The sequence below is a fragment of the Balaenoptera acutorostrata genome, chromosome 8 (assembly GCF_949987535.1).
Source record: "Balaenoptera acutorostrata chromosome 8, mBalAcu1.1, whole genome shotgun sequence".
Taxonomy (NCBI): domain Eukaryota; kingdom Metazoa; phylum Chordata; class Mammalia; order Artiodactyla; family Balaenopteridae; genus Balaenoptera; species Balaenoptera acutorostrata.
In genome coordinates this window covers 87,137,754-87,155,479 of record NC_080071.1, presented here as the reverse complement: position 1 = coordinate 87,155,479, position 17,726 = coordinate 87,137,754, and the positions used below count along the sequence as shown (strand labels likewise).

The following is a 17,726-nucleotide window of genomic DNA, read 5'->3' as shown; positions in this document are numbered from 1 at the left end:
ACACTAACAGATATATAAGTACCTCCCTGCCTTAATTTATTGTTAAAAAAAAACCACACCTTTAAACTACTTTTTAAATAATTTAATAATAAAACTGATACCAATATATTTTCTAAGTTTTTTCAACCTTAACAGAAATAGCTTGAAGATGGAAGTATGATCAAAAACCTAAATTCAAGAATTTTCTGACTTAGGGACTGACTTTTCATCTGTTGCCACACATTGCTCCCTCATGAATTAAATCAATATGCTCTGGCCTGTTTAGAAATGAGTACATGAATAATGAAAAATAAATAGTACAGTTTAGTCCACCTTACAAATAATCTATATCTGCAATATACAGTATTTACAAAGGAACTAGAAGAGTGCTTATCACAGAATAGGACTGAATAAATGGTAGCTGCCACTCTTAACATCATCATATGGTGGGAGTCATTCATAATAAGCAACACAAATAATACCCAGAAGAAAACATCAAATACCATTGGAATGTGAACAAAAATAATATAAAGGCTGTATGGTAAGGGATGAAAAACATCTGAAGATTTTTCAATTCAGTAAAACAGCAACCTTGGGTAACAATTGTGGAGATATAAAGTAAAGGTTCCCAGAGGCTAAAACCTGTGAATCCAGTCTTGAAAGGTGAGTCGGGAGAGAGGGAGAGATATAAGCAGAAAATCGCAAGCAAAGGAAACAATGTGTGTGAAAAGAAAATGCAGGCATGCAGCTACACGGTACTTATTCAAAGACCTCCAGTCTGTGGTGCCTAAAGTCTAAGGGTACACTGAAGGTTGTCCAAGAGGGCAGAGGTCAGGTCATGGTAGGCCTTTATGTCACACAAAGGAATAAGGATGTAATTGGTAACAAAGGGCTAGATGACTCTAGTCTGAGCTAATATTAACTGAGAAATAGGTGAGCTACAGCATCTGGGCCTTGGGGAGAAAGGAGACTATCCTGGAACAATTTGTTCTACAACCACACTTATTTAATTCTTTAAACCAAAGGAAAGTAAGATGAAAACAAATAAAAAACCATCTGTAAACAGTAGTGAAGAAATATTACAGAAAACATTTACAATCAACATAGTCCATCTTGGATATTCAGCGGGGATAAATTACATCCAGCTCCCATGTGCAAACAACCAGCAAACCTAACTTGATCCAGGGCTGTTTTCTCCTACAATTAAATTTAGTTCTTAAGAAAACAAATTTCTACTTTGTAAGACCACTAAATTTAGTGAATTCACCCTGTGCTTTTTAGTCACAAAATTTTACATCAAAAGAAACGATATCAGTCATTTTTCTCATATTGTTTGGAAACACTAAAATTGTTCAAGTATTTATTCCCCACCCACTGTATGTCAGTTATTGGGCAACTAGGTACAAGGGAAAGAAAGTGAAAAAATGAAACTCACATTTTAAAAGCACCTACTTGCCAGACACTACTATAGGTGACTGTAGCTCATTAATCCTTACCAAGAAACTTAAATAGAAATCATATTTATAAATGAGGCCTCTGAACCTCAGGATCAATAAGCAAAGGGTCTAGAATGTGGACCCCAATCTGACTCAAAAAGCCCATGCTCTTTCCAGGATGCCATGAATATAAACATAAATATGACACAATGCTTGCCCCCACCAGGTTAGACTTGGGAGGAATATATGCTTATATTCCTTAAAATGTATAGTTCCCTTTGCCTAAAACATTCTCCTCTCGCCAGAATTTTCTTTTGGCAAACTCTCCTTTTAAACTGAAATTCAAATGTCATCTATTCTAAGAAATTTTAACCGATTTCCTTAGGCAGAGCTGTCCCCTCCTCTCCTCTGAGCTCGGGCATCTGTGTTCAAATCTCTTTTAAGGAATACTATGGGTGCTCTGTTTACATACCTGATTTCAGACTGATCTGCAAGTAAATCAAGGGCAGTCAAGCATGTGTTCACCTTTGCATCTTGGCACTAGCCTAGTGCCAGGCACAAAGTGGCCAATCAAAAAATGTTGGATAGGGCTTCCCTGGTGGCGCAGTGGTTGAGAATCTGCCTGCTAATGCAGGGGACACGGGTTCGAGCCCTGGTCTGGGAAGATCCCACATGCCACAGAGCAACTGGGCCCGAGCCACAACTGCTGAGCCTGCGTGTCTGGAGCCTGTGCTCCACAACAAGAGAGGCCACGATACTGAGAGGCCCGCGCACCGCGATGAAGAGTGGCCCCCACTTGCCGCAGCTAGAGGAAGCCCTCACACAGAAACGAAGACCCAACACAGCCCAAAAAATAAATAAATAAATAAATAAATAATTAAAGGTGCTAAAAAATAAATAAATAAATGTATTAAAAAAAAAAATGTTGGGTAAGGAATGGATGGTGGAAATAACCCAGAGTAGTGCCAGTTTAAACTCTGAGTGTACATAAAGACTTCTGTGGAAAAGAATATAAAGGAAAGACAGCTCAGGGCAGGAGAATGGGAAATGTCTACAACTGGAGAAGGAATAAGAGAAATTTAACTATGAAAGAACAAACCAAGAAGAAGACAAAAAAACAACAACAACAACAACTGGGCTATAGAGCTAATGGGGCATTATTACAAAAAAAAAGATAGAAATCAATGGTGTTAAATCACTACAGAAAGCCTAAGGAAAATGAAAACTAAGACAGTGACCAATGAAAACTGCATAGGTCAGTGACGACCATGAAAAGAACATTAGCAGACTAGTGGGTCAGAAGCCAAACTGCCGACAAAGGGGCAGTGGGTCCAAAACACCTGGCTGTAAGGAAGGAGGAAAATAAATAGGAGCATGGAAGAAAAGTGTGCACAAAACAAGGATCTGTACACTTAGAGAAATACACCCCTGCCCCTGACCTAAGAGTACAGATTCAGCCTTATGTTTCTGTATCCACCAGAAAATTGAAATCATGCCCAACACAAAGTGCCAAAAAAGAGAAATAATACATCAAGGAGAGACAGCTAATAGAGAAGATGATTAAACCAATATTCAAAATATCAATAAGGTCAAAGATGGATGGAAAACAAAAAGGTAAAAGTTAAAGAAATAAATGCAAAGTCTTTTATTGATTTAATTATTTAACTAAAGGATGGCTAAGACCTGGTAGTACATGGATATTTTGTTTTTTAACATCTTTATTGGAATATAATTGCTTTACAATGGTGTGTTCGTTTCTGCTTTATAACAAAGTCAGCTACACATATACATATATCCCCATATCCCCTCCCTCTTGCATCTCCCTCCCACCCTCCCTATCCCACCCCTCTAGGTGGTCACAAAGCACTGAGCGGATCTCCCTGTGCTATGCGGCTGCTTCCCACTAGCTATCTATTTTATGTCTGGTAGTGTATATATGTCCATGTCACTCTCTCACTTCGTCCCAGCTTACCCTTCCCCCACCCCGTGTCCTCAAGTCCATTCTCTATGTCTGCATCTTTATTCCTCTCCTGCCCCTAGGTTCTTCAGAACTTTTTCTTTTTTTTTTAGATTCCATATATATGTGTTAGCATACGGTATTTGTTTTTCTCTTTCTGACTTACTTCACTCTGTATGACAGACTCTAGGTCCATCCACCTCACTACAAATAACTCAATTTCATTTCTTTTTATGGCTGAGTAATATTCCATTGTATATATGTGCCACATCTTCTTTATCCATTCATCTGTCGATGGACACTTAGGTTGCTTCCATGTCCTGGCTATTGTAAATAGAGCTGCAGTGAACATTGTGGTACATGACTCTTTTTGAATTATGGTTTTCTCAGGGTATATGCCCAGTAGTGGCATTGCTGGGTCGTATGGTAGTTCTATTTTTAGCTTTTTAAGGAACCTCCATAGTGTTCTCCATAGTGGCTGTATCAATTTACATTCCCACCAACATAGATATCATTTGAATAATTTTCTTAGGTAATAAAGCTAATCTACTTTCTATACTGTACTTCAATAATATATTATTTCAACGACGGCAACAATGACAACAGTAAAAATAATAATCAACCTCCTTCAACAACAGCAACAAAACAGCCCGGGTATATCTAACTCTTATTAAGTGCCCCCAATATTTTTTTTTTTTTTAATTTGGCTGCGTTGGGTCTTCGTTGCTGCACACGGGCTTTCTCTAGTTGCAGCGAGCGGAGGCTACTCTTCGTTGCGGTGCGCGGGCTTCTCATTGTGGTGGCTTTTCTTGTTGCAGAGCATGGGCTCTAGGTACATAGGCTTCAGTAGTTGTGGCACGCGGGCTCTAGAGTGCAGGCTCAGTAGTTGTGGTGCACAGGCTTAGCTGCTCCGTGGCATGTGGGATCTTCCCGGACCAGGGCTGGAACCCGTGTCCCCTGCATTGGCAGGCCGACTCTTAACCACTGCGCCACCAGGGAAGCCCCACAGTATTTTTTAAAAGGGAACTTTCGATGCTCCAGAAGTAACTCACAAAACAATAAACCAAAGGGTCATCATTTTACAGGCTAGGTAACAGATGGGGTGCCATTTTGAAATATCCCAAATAGTGACCTCCATGTGAAAAGGAACAGAAACAAGACAGTTCATACACTGCTCATACAATAGACTAACTATCAAAAAACAGATCTTTTCAGGGCTAAAATTGTGTTTATATTCACCAGACTAATTCCTTTTGGATCAGAAAAGTTTGGGGACAGTGTATTTTAGTGATCTACATTACAAAAATCATTTCTTTTAAACATGGATTCACCATATGACCCAGTAATTCTATTGATAGGTTTGTACTCAAGAGAACTGAAACCATGGGCTCACACAAAAACTTGTTTGTGAATGTTCAGAGCAGCATTACTCATAATGGCCAAAAGTGGAAACAACCCAAATGTCCATCAAATGATGAAAAGATAAACAAAATTTGGTATATCTGTATCGTGGTATATTATTCAGCCATAAAAAGGAATGAAATATTGATATATGCTATAATGTGGATGAACCCTGAAAACATGCTAAATGAAGGAACCCAGAACCAAAAGGAGAAATACCGTATGATTCCATTTACATGAAATGTCCAGAATAGAGAAATCTATATAGATAGAAAACTGGTAGTTCTCAGGTTCTAGGGGGAGTGACTACTTAATGGGAACAGGATTTCTTTTTGGGGTGATGAGAATGTTCTGGAATAAGAGAGTGGTAATGGTTGTATAGCACTGTGAATATACTAAAACCACTGAACTGTACCCTTTTAAATGATTAAAATGTGAATTTTATCTAAAGAAAAAAAATTAATCTTACCAAAGTCAAGAAAACATCCAAATAAAAAAAATAATTCCAATTATAAATAACAAATTATTTTGATAATGTGAGTGCTTTATTAATTAAAGAATAATATATCCTTTTGATAAACTTCAAATATAGACACTTAAACAGTTTCAGACTGCTTTTGTTTAAATTTGCCTCTTCTAGTTTTTACCCTTTAAGCTTATATTATTCTTTTTCTTTTCAATACCATCTGATGCAATAGCATGTGATATAACAATGGCATAGAGCAGAAAGAATAATAATAATGCTTAAGTTATTAAAAGCTGTTTCATACTTTGGAGTGTTTCAAGATGCAAAATTCTGTACATTAAAATGTTTTTTCAATATTCTGTAAGCTTACTTTTCAAAAAGACTTTTATAACATGCCGCAAACACCTAAAATCAGGTCTCAATTAGTGATTTAGGAAAAAAGAGAAAGCCTGCATCATAAAAACATGTATTAAACACAGTGTAAGAGGTAATTCTTCAGGAAAAAAAAAGAATGAAACTGGAGGCTAACAAGGAATGACATGATTGTTTGAACTTAATATAAAAATGATTTCCTAAAAATGTGGGAGAAAGAGGGTTACAGAAAACTTACTGGCATAAAAACAACTCAAGATATAGATTGAAATCTTTTTTTTTTTTTTTTTGGTTGCGTTGGGTCTTCGTTGCTGCGCGTGGGCTTTCTCTAGTTGCAGCGAGAGGGGGCTACTCTTTGTTGCAGTGTGTGGGCTTCTCATGCGGTGGCTTCTCTTGTTGCGGAGCAGGGGCTCTAGGCACATGGGCTTCAGTAGTTGTGGCACATGGGCTCAGTAGTTGTGGCTCGTGGGCTCTAGAGAGCAGGCTCAGTAGTTGTGGCACACAGGCTTAGTTGCTCCACGGCATGTGGGATCTTCCCAGACCAGGGATCAAACCCATGTCCCCTGCATTGGCAGGCAGATTCTTAACCACTGCACCACCAGGGAAGCCCCGAAATCTTTTTTCAATAAACTAATTAGTAGACTTTTTCTAACTACAACTATAAGAATAATCTCTCCATCCTCCATTTGCTAGAGCTAATTGGGGAAGCAGCAGGGGGTAAGGGGAAGTGCAGAGTCTAATTCTGCTAAAACAAGGAAATCATTACTTCAAACCTCTGAAGCCCCAACAAGTGACACTGCACTCATGACTCTCCTCCAAGATTACCTGTAATAGTGTCATATGTATCTTCCTCCTGTCTCTATAGTGCCAATGTAACTTTTATTTTAAAAGAACAGAAGAGTTAATTCTTTAATCATCCACATCAGTGCTTCTCAAAATTAAATGTTCATACAAATCACTTGGGAATCTTGTTAAAATGCAGATTCTCATTCAGTGGGTCCTGGGGTAGAGCCCGAGATTCTGTAATGTTGCTGGTACACAGACCACACTCTGAGTTGCAAAGATCCAGAGTACCCCAAAAGGAATATCACACCCAACACTAAGAATGTACTGAAGAGGACAGACAGAAGGCCCCAAAGCAATATACCCAGGCTGCCAAGGCTCAACCTCTTTACTGTCAAAAGACAACAAGACCTTATCCCAAAGTATCTGAGCCTATGATGTTTACAGGCTGAGGATACTCCATCATAGTGTATAACAAACCTCATTCCACCAGTGGTTCCAGGAAAAGAAATAACCATGTACCAAGAATTGCAAAAGTATCCAGCTCATCTTGACATTCACGCAGCAAGATCTGGGTCTTCGAGTCTACAACTGGCCTTTGCCAGTACCCAGTGAGAAGGAGCCCATAATAAGGCTGACAAGGACTTATCTCCAGCCACTACTTTTCTCCTCACAGCCTCCATTCCAGCTAATAAACAACTTTTAGGATTTAGAGCAGGCTAGGATCTCCTTTCCATTAAGTCTCTATTCCCTATTCTTCATATAGTTAAAACTTACTTTCCATTCAGACTTCATTTCTTCCAGAAAGCATTCCTAGATCCTATGCAGCCTAGCAGGACATCCCTATCGTGCACTCCCACAGCACTCCAGGACTTCCTCTACCACTGCCCTCACCACTCCATGTGGCTCTACTAGACAATGAATTAACTTCTCTACTTTGAACCTAGGATGGCACTATTTAAGTACCATCTTTGGGAGAATTGAGAGAACAGTTATTCAAGTAGTTTTCTATGTTCTGTGGTTTAGATGCAGAACCGGATCCCGCCTACTTCATTCTACACCATATTCCTAAGGTACGGCATGATGCCTGACTCATAGTAAGCACTCAACGAAGGTTTGACAGAGGAGTTGCATGAGTGGACTAGCTCTCCCCTGAGCCTGCTGACAGTCTATATTCTAAACCATTTATCTCCATCATTCGTTCTATGTCCCAACCTGCTAGAAATCTCCTTGGTTCCCGACCATGAACACACTTCTCATTTGGAGCCTTATACTCATCCCTTTCAACTGATCTTTGTCACTTGCCTCAAACACTGACTTTTACCTGACCTACTACTGTCCTCCTCTACTACATCCTGTACCAATGACAATTTTTACAGCGACACAAATGGGCCTGGTTTGGCACTTAAAAAGGACTTAGTGGAAAACTACTTGTCTTCTCTCTGGTCACTTCAAGCACTGATACATACTACCTACTGCTCAAGTAAATGGCAAAAAGGCCTGAAGCATAAGGGCAGAGCCCAGGGACACTGGATGAGAAACTGAATGAAGCTAGAATAAGCAGTAGTAAGGAAACAAAGTTAAGGTGGCAGTGTGCTTCCCATTCAATTTCCCCTGCTTCCAAAAAATATTACTTAGTACTTAATCTGCAAGATCTATTTCTAACCTGATCAAAAATGATCTAAAACCATGGTAAATACATACAGAATTCTTAATAGGCTGCAAGCTTAACGTTCACACATATTATTAAAGAGAAGACTCTAAAGGAAAACAAAACACAGAATCCATGCAAACTAATTTTCAAGAACCCACAAAGATAGAGACTCTAACATTGTCTGATTCAACATCAAAAGACTCAAGAACTAAAAGCCTGAAATACTGAGATGGAGTCAAAACAGGAAAACTTTTCCCAGCATAGTTGTCCTGCTGTTTAAGGAGGAGAAGCAGGGGTCTGTGTCAAGGCTTCTACAGTTGCTTGGTTGGTTGGGCAGGAGCAAAGTCCATCATGAGGTCTAATCATGCCTCTAGAAGAGGGGTCGGCAAACTACCACCCACAGGCCAAATCCAGCTGCTTCTGAAAATGAAGTTTTTCTGGAACAGAGCTGCTTTTGCACTGCACTGGCAGAGTTGAGAAGTCGTGACAGAACCATGTGGCCCACAACGCCTCAAACATTTACTATCTTGTCTTTTACAGGAAGTTTGCCAACTGCTGCCCTGGAAGGTGCCTATGTTCCCAAAAACTGCCATGGGGACATCTCTCTTCTCCTGGCCAATTGTCCCCAGTGCATTTGCTTCTAAAACCTGATCTGGCTTTCTCTAGAGCAAGTCCCTGTTCTACCCTTGGTTCTGTGCTCTGCATTATCGATTCATTCTCTTACCAGCCAGGCCCAACTTTTTTTAGCGTTAAATCCAGTTCTCTGTACGTTGTTCTCAAATTTGAACTTTTAATCTATGTCATGATTTTACTAATTAAATTTTAAGTAACTTGGTGTATTTCAGAAATCTTTCATAAAAATAGACTACTTTTTGAGATGGGCAAGACTCTCCATCTCAAGCTCTGCCTCTAGGAAATCTGACTTAAGATACTACATTTAGGGACTTCCCTGGTGGCACAGTGGTTAAGAATCCACCTGCCAATGCAGGGGACATGGGTTTGAGTCCTGGTCTGGGAATATCTCACATGCCATGGAGCAACTAAGCCTGTGTGCCACAACTACCGAGCCTGCGCTCTAGAGCCTGCGAGCCAAAACTACTGAGTCCACGTGCCACAACTACTGAAGCCAGCGTGCCTAGAGCCCATGCTCCGCAACAAGAGAAGCCACCTCAATGAGAAGCCCACGCACCGCAACGAAGAGTAGCCCCCGCTCGCTGCAACTAGAGAATGCCCGCATGCAGCAAAGAAGACCCAACACAACCAAAAATAAATAAATAAATAAATTTGATTCTTTTTTTTTAAAAAAAGATACTACATTTAAGTCAAGTTTTTCTCATACCAAAACAACCATCACCATCATCTTTGTGTCTTATCACTACCCTTTCATGGCCTCCTTCATGCCCCCCTTCACTCACTGGGATTTGGTTTCTGCCTTTCTTTTTCTTTCCTACTAAAACTGCTCTGATCAGTGTCACAGATGGCTCCATGTTAGCCAAATCTAACTTCTCATTAAAATTCCTCACTGGGTCTATCAACAACATGGCACTGTTGACTACCTCCTCATTCAAATGCTCCTTTGTCTTGGTTCCCAGACTAACATTCTCTCCTGGTTTTCCTCCTTCCTCTCTGGCCACCACTTCTCAGTCTCCTTTACTGGATCCTCTTCCTCTCCATGCCCATTAAGTGTTGGTGTCCCTCAGACTTCATCCTCAGTGGCCTTATCTCTCCATAAATCATCCCCAGACAGTTTATTCAAGTGCCACTGAGGTTACCAAAATCTCTACCTCTAGCCAAGATCTCACTCCTGAACTCCAAATCCTAATATCCAGCTGCCTCCAAGCTCTATATACCTATATGTCTCCAAGCCTCACAAACTCAATGTGTCCAAACAAACCCATCATATGTCCCTGCTCCCCTTCCTAACTTAGCAAATGGTGCCATCATCCCCTCAATTACCTGAGCCCGAAATGCAGGAGTCATCCTGGCTTCTTCCTTCTCCCTTGCCTACTGCATCCAATCACCATGTTCGATCTTATTATATAGTCTTAAATTCATCTCCTTACAATCAACATGGCCACTGTGACTCTTATCATCACTCACTGAGACTCTCTTAAGTAACTTTCTTATCAATCTCCCACCAATTTTACCCCTTTCCTTTATTTTATTTTTTTAAATTTGTTTATTTATTTATTTATTTTTGGCTGCATTGGGTTTTCGTTGTTGCGCGGGCTTTCTCTAGTTGCGACGAGCGGGGGCTACTCTTCGTTGCAGTGCGCGGGCTTCTTGTGGTGGTGGCTTCTCTTGTTGCGGAGCATGGGCTCCAGACACACAGGCTTCAGTAGCTGTGGTGCTCAGGCTCAGTAGTTGTGGCTCACGGGCTCTAGAGTGCAGGCTCAGTAGTTGTGGCGCACGGGTTCAGTTGCTCCACGGCATGTGGGATCTTCCCGGACCAGGGCTCCAACCTGTGTCCCTGCGTTGGCAGGCAGATTCTTAACCACTGAGCCACCAGGGAAGTCCCTACCCCTTTCCTTTAAATCCTCTACCCTTCCACCAAAATGATATTCTACTATGCAAATCTGACTACATCACCCCTCCTCAAAATTCTTCAAAGGCTCCCCCATACCTACATGATAACGGCAGAACTCCTTCACACAGTATGTAGACATTTCACGATGTGAATCTTCCAACCTGCCATTTACCAGCCCGGCCTCATCTCTGCCATTTTATATCCCTATCTTGCATTTCAAGCTCCAAAATACTAAAATACCTATAGTTTTCCAAATCTACCATATTCCTCTCCCTAGTTGCCTAAATTCATAAGACAATTATGTATATGCCCTAAATCATGACTAGTTTCTATAAAACATAGGATAATATATATCTATTGAAATATTTTTAATAAAAAATGAAAATTTTAACAATAGCAGTAGCAAGCAACAATATCAAAATACTACTGCTAATGACAAACTCTTTAAGGTTTATAAATATTACCAAATAAATGCCAGTACACTTCCTTAAAACTTCCTTGCCTTTCACTTACAAAAATTACACCATTAGCTTAATTTGAAGATCAACAAATTTACTTTGTATTACACACTGTACTTTAAAGCAAGACTTACATAACTAAGGGTGATCTTAAAGACCATCTAGATCATTTTCAGGTATTTCTGAATTCTTTTTTCATTAGTGGTAATGTATTTATAGTAAATGATATAGAAATTTTTGCCTGATCTCCCTACTGACCAGTGGCATACACTTTTCAGATGGCTGGTCAGGAATGCAAATACAATGAATCTAATTAATCCAGTGTGATAGTCATCAGTGCAGTTCACCAGATATTTCCTGCTATCCCTACTTGCAGACACTTTGTAGAACTGTATACTTCTTGGCCCTCTTGTGGTTGAGTAGAGCCAGGTGACTCGTTCTGGCCAATGAGTTGTGAACAGAACTGATGAAGTCGCTTTGGGACAAAGGCATTTTAAATGTGGCCCCTCCAGGGCTCTGTTTCCTTCTGCCACAGAAAAGGGGAGTACTCCTGATGGCAGCTGTTCCATTCAGCCTGGGCTCTGGAGTGATGATCATGTAAAACAAAACCCTAGATGAGCTTGATGGGCAAAGGGCATGAGTAAGAAATAAACCACATCATTCCACAGTATAATCTTGCCCACCATACAATTGTCCAGCAATTTCCTCAAAGGAATGCATACTGAGACATCAACATTTTATGTCAACATTTTATATGAACATTTTATGTCTACTATGAGCAAATGTTATCAGTGGTAAATTCAAGAGCTGGGAATAGTAAACTTGAGTCATTATTATGATCTTGGCCTAACTGTAACTCTCAGTCCTCATTTCAAAGAAGAATAATGGTAATATCTGACATTTCTAGAGCATTTATAATATGTCAGTATTGCTTTAAGTACTTTACCTATATTAACTCATTCCTTACAATGAATGTGAATTTCACCAAACCATCTCCATGGAGTTAAGGAGGAATGAATTAGTTTTCTAGCAAATAATCCTGAAATATTAATTGGGAGTTTCCCAGCACAAATAAGCTACTCTATCCTTAAATGATACATTCCTTATTTCAGACATTTCAATTTGAATTACAGAGATCTGAAGGCATGTTTAAAGCAGGCAAGAACCTGAAGTATTTGATCCTAGAGCTGGCAATAAAGAAGAAGAAAAGATGATTGTTAAAAATAGGTTTGTGTATATAACAATTTTGGGAAAATCTGATCATGGTAGTAGATATACCTTACCTACCATACTGTTATGGGTGGAGGCTCCAAAGACCTTGCCCTCCAAGATTAAGTACCTTCCAAGTCTTTTTTGGGCCTGCCATGCAGGCCAAGAAACCAAACAGTTCTAAGAAATCCGAATTCCACTGGAATTGAGAGCAATCCAAAATGATAGTGGTTATATAAGAGATTGGATTAAATATAATCTAGTATGATGGGTGCATATTTAAAGAAGAACTTGGAAGACAAAACTTTAAAACAATCATTTGAAGGAAAAGTTAGTTGTCAAAGGAAACAATTTACTGTACTAGACCAATTTCATGTGACCATAAGAAGGTTTGGAACAGCCATTGAAAGTTAGGGATTAAATGTGCACTTTGATTTTTGTTTGTTTAATTTAGAACAAGAGTAGTTACTCCTATCAGCACTTCCTTTATTCTTTTAAACTCAAGTCCTTTCTGTGCCAACCTCTTCCAAAATATCCATCCATACTTCTATTATTCCCTTGCTGAAGTATTAGCATTCTGCATAAAAATAAGTTTTCTTAGGAACTGTACAATAGACATGTTAGAAAACACAGAATAATTGCCCTTGCTTTTCCATCCTTCTTAATTCATGTATAGACTTTACTCTGTTGTAAATTAAGTAAAATAATCCTGTCCCAAGAGAAATTTAGACTTAGCTAACAAAGTGCTTGGTTGATTTATTTCCAAGTACAATGCAGGTATTCAACAAATACCTGGGTGATAAATGAATAAAATTATAATTTTCCATTGGGTATCAATATATCAAATCTACTCCAGTCTGTCTTACTATATTTTAAATATTCAGACAGAAGAATATAGAAGCTAAGTTCCAATGAGAAGAAATTTCACTTGAAATCCACTCCTGACTCTTCAGCTAGTCAGCTTCTGTTTCACAGTTTCACCTGATTTTAATTTTAATACGCTCTTATCAGCCTCCTTTACTCTGATTTTCTCTGGGCCACTCACTATGGCTGCATCAACTAAGCTGCTCACCCTAGTTCCCAATCAAGCAAAGAAGTTAATATTTAAACAGCTTTGGCTCCTCCTATAGGAGGGCTGAGCTTTAACCCAACCCCCAGATCCAAGATACCAGAGCTGAATTCTGGGTTCCCAAATCTCCTTTGGTACAGCCAAAAAAGGCCCAGAGTTCTGCCTTTCAAGGTTGGTCTTCCGCTTTGGTTCTTGCTCCCAGTACCGCTCTAGCCAATTCTCCTAGCTCAGGGATTAAATCTTATCCTTGACTCCCAGCCTAGTGGCTGCCTCCAACAGTCTGTTTGTAATAAGATGGTCCCACATCTCTGGAATTAGAACCCTGTCCCAAAGTCCCAGAAGGAGGCACCCTCTATATGACAAATGCCTACCTGCCTTCTGAATACCTGTGTCACATGCCCCATGAACTTGAGATCTGCTGCCAACAAGCCAGAATGGTATCTGAGTCTATAACCTCTTTGATTCTATGCCTTGTCCAGCGGGCTGTAGCTCATGGTTTGACTTTATAATTGGGTTAGCTCTCTCGGTTTCGATCTGTTATGTAGGGCAGATGTCTGGTAAGACACATTCCCAATACTTGCCTCCCTAATGCCCTTGGTAGCTTTCATATCTCTCTAGCCTTAGGATACAACCACCCAGTTCACTCGAATTCTAATTAATTGTTTCTAAATTGTTTGTCTTCTAAGAATAATACTGGGAGCTACTAAGTAAAAGATTTTTAAATTTTTTTTAAATTAAATATATATATATATAATAAACCATAAAAAGCTACTAAGTAAAAGATTTTTTAAAATTTTTAAAAATTAAAAAAAAATTAACTGAAATACTAGATCAAGACCAGTAAAACTCATAATAAAAAGATACTATGTGCTGCTTAAAAAAAAAAAAAAAAGAATAATACTGGGCCTTTGGTCGTTTCAATTGATAAAGTCATCTTCTTTACCCATGATGGCAACTCAGGATACTGCCTAATGCTAAATCATGTATTATTATTTTCCGGATTTATGTTGATTTTTATGATACCTGACAATATCTATCTACAGATCAAATAACTCTCTCCTTTGCATCTCTGGAATAACAAATAGCAATGAGGTCATGACATGAGGAGATGTGAATCTGAATCCCAACACTGTCACTCCCTAGTTATGTTTATATGTTCCCTAAATAAGTAAGATGTTTAAGCTAAACCTCAGGTTTCCCATTCACGAAATTGGGATAGAGATAAAAGCAGACTAAAGAATGGTGTGAGGCACTAAATACAGTCCCTGGTACACAGTGAGCACTAAAAAGTTAGCAATCAGCAGCAGCATCCACAGAGGCTACATCCACTTAATTGTAATGTACTACAGTATTTGATTTTTAAAAAAAGAAAAATAATAGGATGAATTTATTATAGTTTAAAAAAAGATAAAGGACAAGGTTGTTGATGATTATGGAAGATGAGCTTGGTGGGAAAAAGAAAAGAAAATGGAAGAGGTGGGGCTAAGATCAAATACATGACAATTAAGACGAGTTTATAGAGCAAAGAGCAGGATACTGTGAGCTTCAGTAAAAGGGGGTCAAGGATGTTAGTCTTCCTAGAGGGGGGGATCTTGGTAACAATTAGGAATTCCCTGCTTTTGCCCGTGTCTAAGAGAGTTGGTTGAGGGGCTGCAGCACTCAGCCAACTGCATGGCAGAAAGACAGAGCCTTACTTCATATGTTCTTCCCTGAAAGTGGAAATTTTCACAACCCTCTCCTGCCAAATAATTCTCAGCCCTAAACAAATCACTCTCATCCTAAAAGAAAACCAAACCTCTCTCCTTCTCCATTCCCATCTTCCAAACCATAGTTCAAATGGAACTCCTATGAAACCTTCCCAAATTCTCTCAGTTTAGTGCTCGCATAACAACATGTATTTCTCTATCGTGCAAACCATACTACAACTGCTCCCATCCCTCTTCCAACCAGCCTACAAACACCTTAAAAGCAAAGCATGTGACCTATTTGAGTTTGTACCTCCAGCATCTAGCACAGGGCAGGAGGGGTGGAGGATGAGAAGCCACCAGGTACCCTGAACTGTTCCAGGCAGAATCATCAAGACCAATGGCTTCTAACCATTTGGTGACACATCCATCCACTCTGAAAACCTGAGGAAAGCCACAAACCCTCAGGCTATAAAAATACATACACACACTCTCACAAAAAAAAAAAAAAGAGCAAAAAAAACAAACATAAGGAAAGGAAAGAACATTAAACTAAGTCAAGACATATGGATTCTACTCCCTGTTTCCCAAAACTCCAAGTTCTCAAACAAGTCACTTAATTTCCGAATTGACAACGTAAAGAAACTATCATTTGCCTCAAGAAGCCTTCATTAAATGTCTGTAATAAAAATTACATATAAATACTAAAAGCATGGAGGAATTCTGAAAATAAAATTGTTATATAAGAGCAAATTATTTTTTATTATTGCCTCACAGCTTGATACTTCTACAGCTATCTATTTTGCCAAAAAACATGCTGTGAAATAAATTGACTATTTACTACTACAGCTAAAAGAACTGTTGTTTACAAACCCAAGAGGGGTGAGCACAACAAGAATAGAGAAGCGAAGATGAATAATCCAATTAATTCGCATTTGCTCACACCATTGACTACAGATTCCTTTGATAACAATATGCTTTTGTACTAACAAACCTGTAATACAATTGGCCAGTATGCTTTGAGATGTTTATATTCTACATGTCAGGGATTCTTGATGACAGTCTGAATATTCTCTTCTCTCTAGTTTGACCCTGTCACCAACAACTGTCACAGGTGGGCTATAGCCAACAGAGCTCCCATCTTCAGAATGGGAAGCTGTGAAATACTTATTCCAATGAGGCCTAAGAGACATACTTAATGGGCTGACTTTAATATAAAAAGCAGTTATCAGGCAGCCACTGTGAAGACCTTTAGGAACTCCACAGAAACGGAACAAGTAAGGAACCCTGAGCCACTCTCTACATTTCAAATCTTCTGAAAGCCGAAGAGGGCCTATACACACACCAAGGCAGCCCCTCTGTCATCACCCCGACTCTACTTCTACCAGCAACTCAAAGGGTAGGGTTCTCCTTGCCAGTCTAGGCCTTTCTCTATATCCATTCCAATCCTTGCTCAAAAGGATGTCATTAATAAAAAGAGGTTCAGGATCCAGTCTCTCAGGGGGACATCATGGCCCAGCCACAAGTGTTAAGGTTCACATTTCTTCCTCAACTATCTTCCTGCCAACCAAGTCTCAGATCCTGGGCCCAGAGAGTTCATCCCCAAGTTCCCTAGCTGCTTCTTTCTTCTTTTCTCCTGACTCACATATTATAGCCTTGTTATTCAAAGTATGGTTCCAGAACCCGTAGCACCAATGTTGACTGGGGACTTGTTAGATAGAAATGCACGATTTGGGGCATCACCTCAGATCTACTGAATTAGAATTTGCATTTTAACAAAATCCCCAGGTGAATCATTTGCAAGTTAGAGACAAGCACTGGCCTATAGGACTGGCCTCAATTCTAATGAGGTATCCTCACATCCATCTTTCTCTGACAAAAAACAGCTACTCTCAGCTTTGTTCTGCACACCTCCTTCATGAATATCACCTCCTCTCCAGACTCCTCCATACTAATACTAATACCGGCCTTCTGAGTCCCTCTATTTCCCTCTACCCATCTGCCTAGAAACCCCAGCGCTGCCCATTCCCGTACAGGACAGTGACCGCTATGATTCTTGATGAGGTGCCTGGCCCACCTGCCAGTAGCTCTGATGGCAGCCTCCAACGCCAAGTGGGCTCCAAAGTTCCTTTTTCTGTGCTGATTCAGGAGTCTTAAGCATTGGTAAGAAAACCATCAGAGGCTTTTCTACAATTAAGCTCTAGCACCATTTCTGAGGTCCCAGCCAATACCCAGCACCCAAGACTTAGGGACTTAGCCTACTTTTCTTTTGACTTGAAAGATGCCATGGTCCACTCTAGCCTCTGCAATATTTCTCTCCACAAGACTGGCTATTAAAGAGATTCAGATTGGACAACACAGAGGAAAAACAGGGACTCTTTGCATTTTAAGAAGTGTACTGCTCGGGACTTCCCTGGCAGCCCACTAGTTAAAACTTTGCCTTCCAATGCAGGGGGTGCAGGTTCGATCTCTGGTTGGGGAGCTAAGATCCCACATGCCCCGTGGCCAAAAAACCAAAACATAAAACACAAGCAATATTGTAACAAATTCAATACAGACTTTAAAATTGGTCCACATCAGGGCTTCCCTGGTGGCGCAGCGGTGGAGAATCCGCCTGCCAATGCAGGGGACACGGGTTCGAGCCCTGGTCCGGGAAGATCCCACATGCCGCGGAGCAACTAAGCCCATGCGCCACAGCTACTGAGCCTGTGCTCTTGAGTCCGTGAGCCA

At 40.0% G+C, this 17,726-nt stretch overlaps 1 protein-coding gene across 5 annotated transcripts in view; it reads right to left on the bottom strand.

The window, feature by feature from the left end:
• DIS3L2 (DIS3 like 3'-5' exoribonuclease 2) overlaps positions 1-17,726 on the bottom strand; it is a 386,722-nt gene that overhangs the window by 281,492 nt on the left and 87,504 nt on the right. The gene's annotated exons all lie outside the window — the stretch shown is intronic.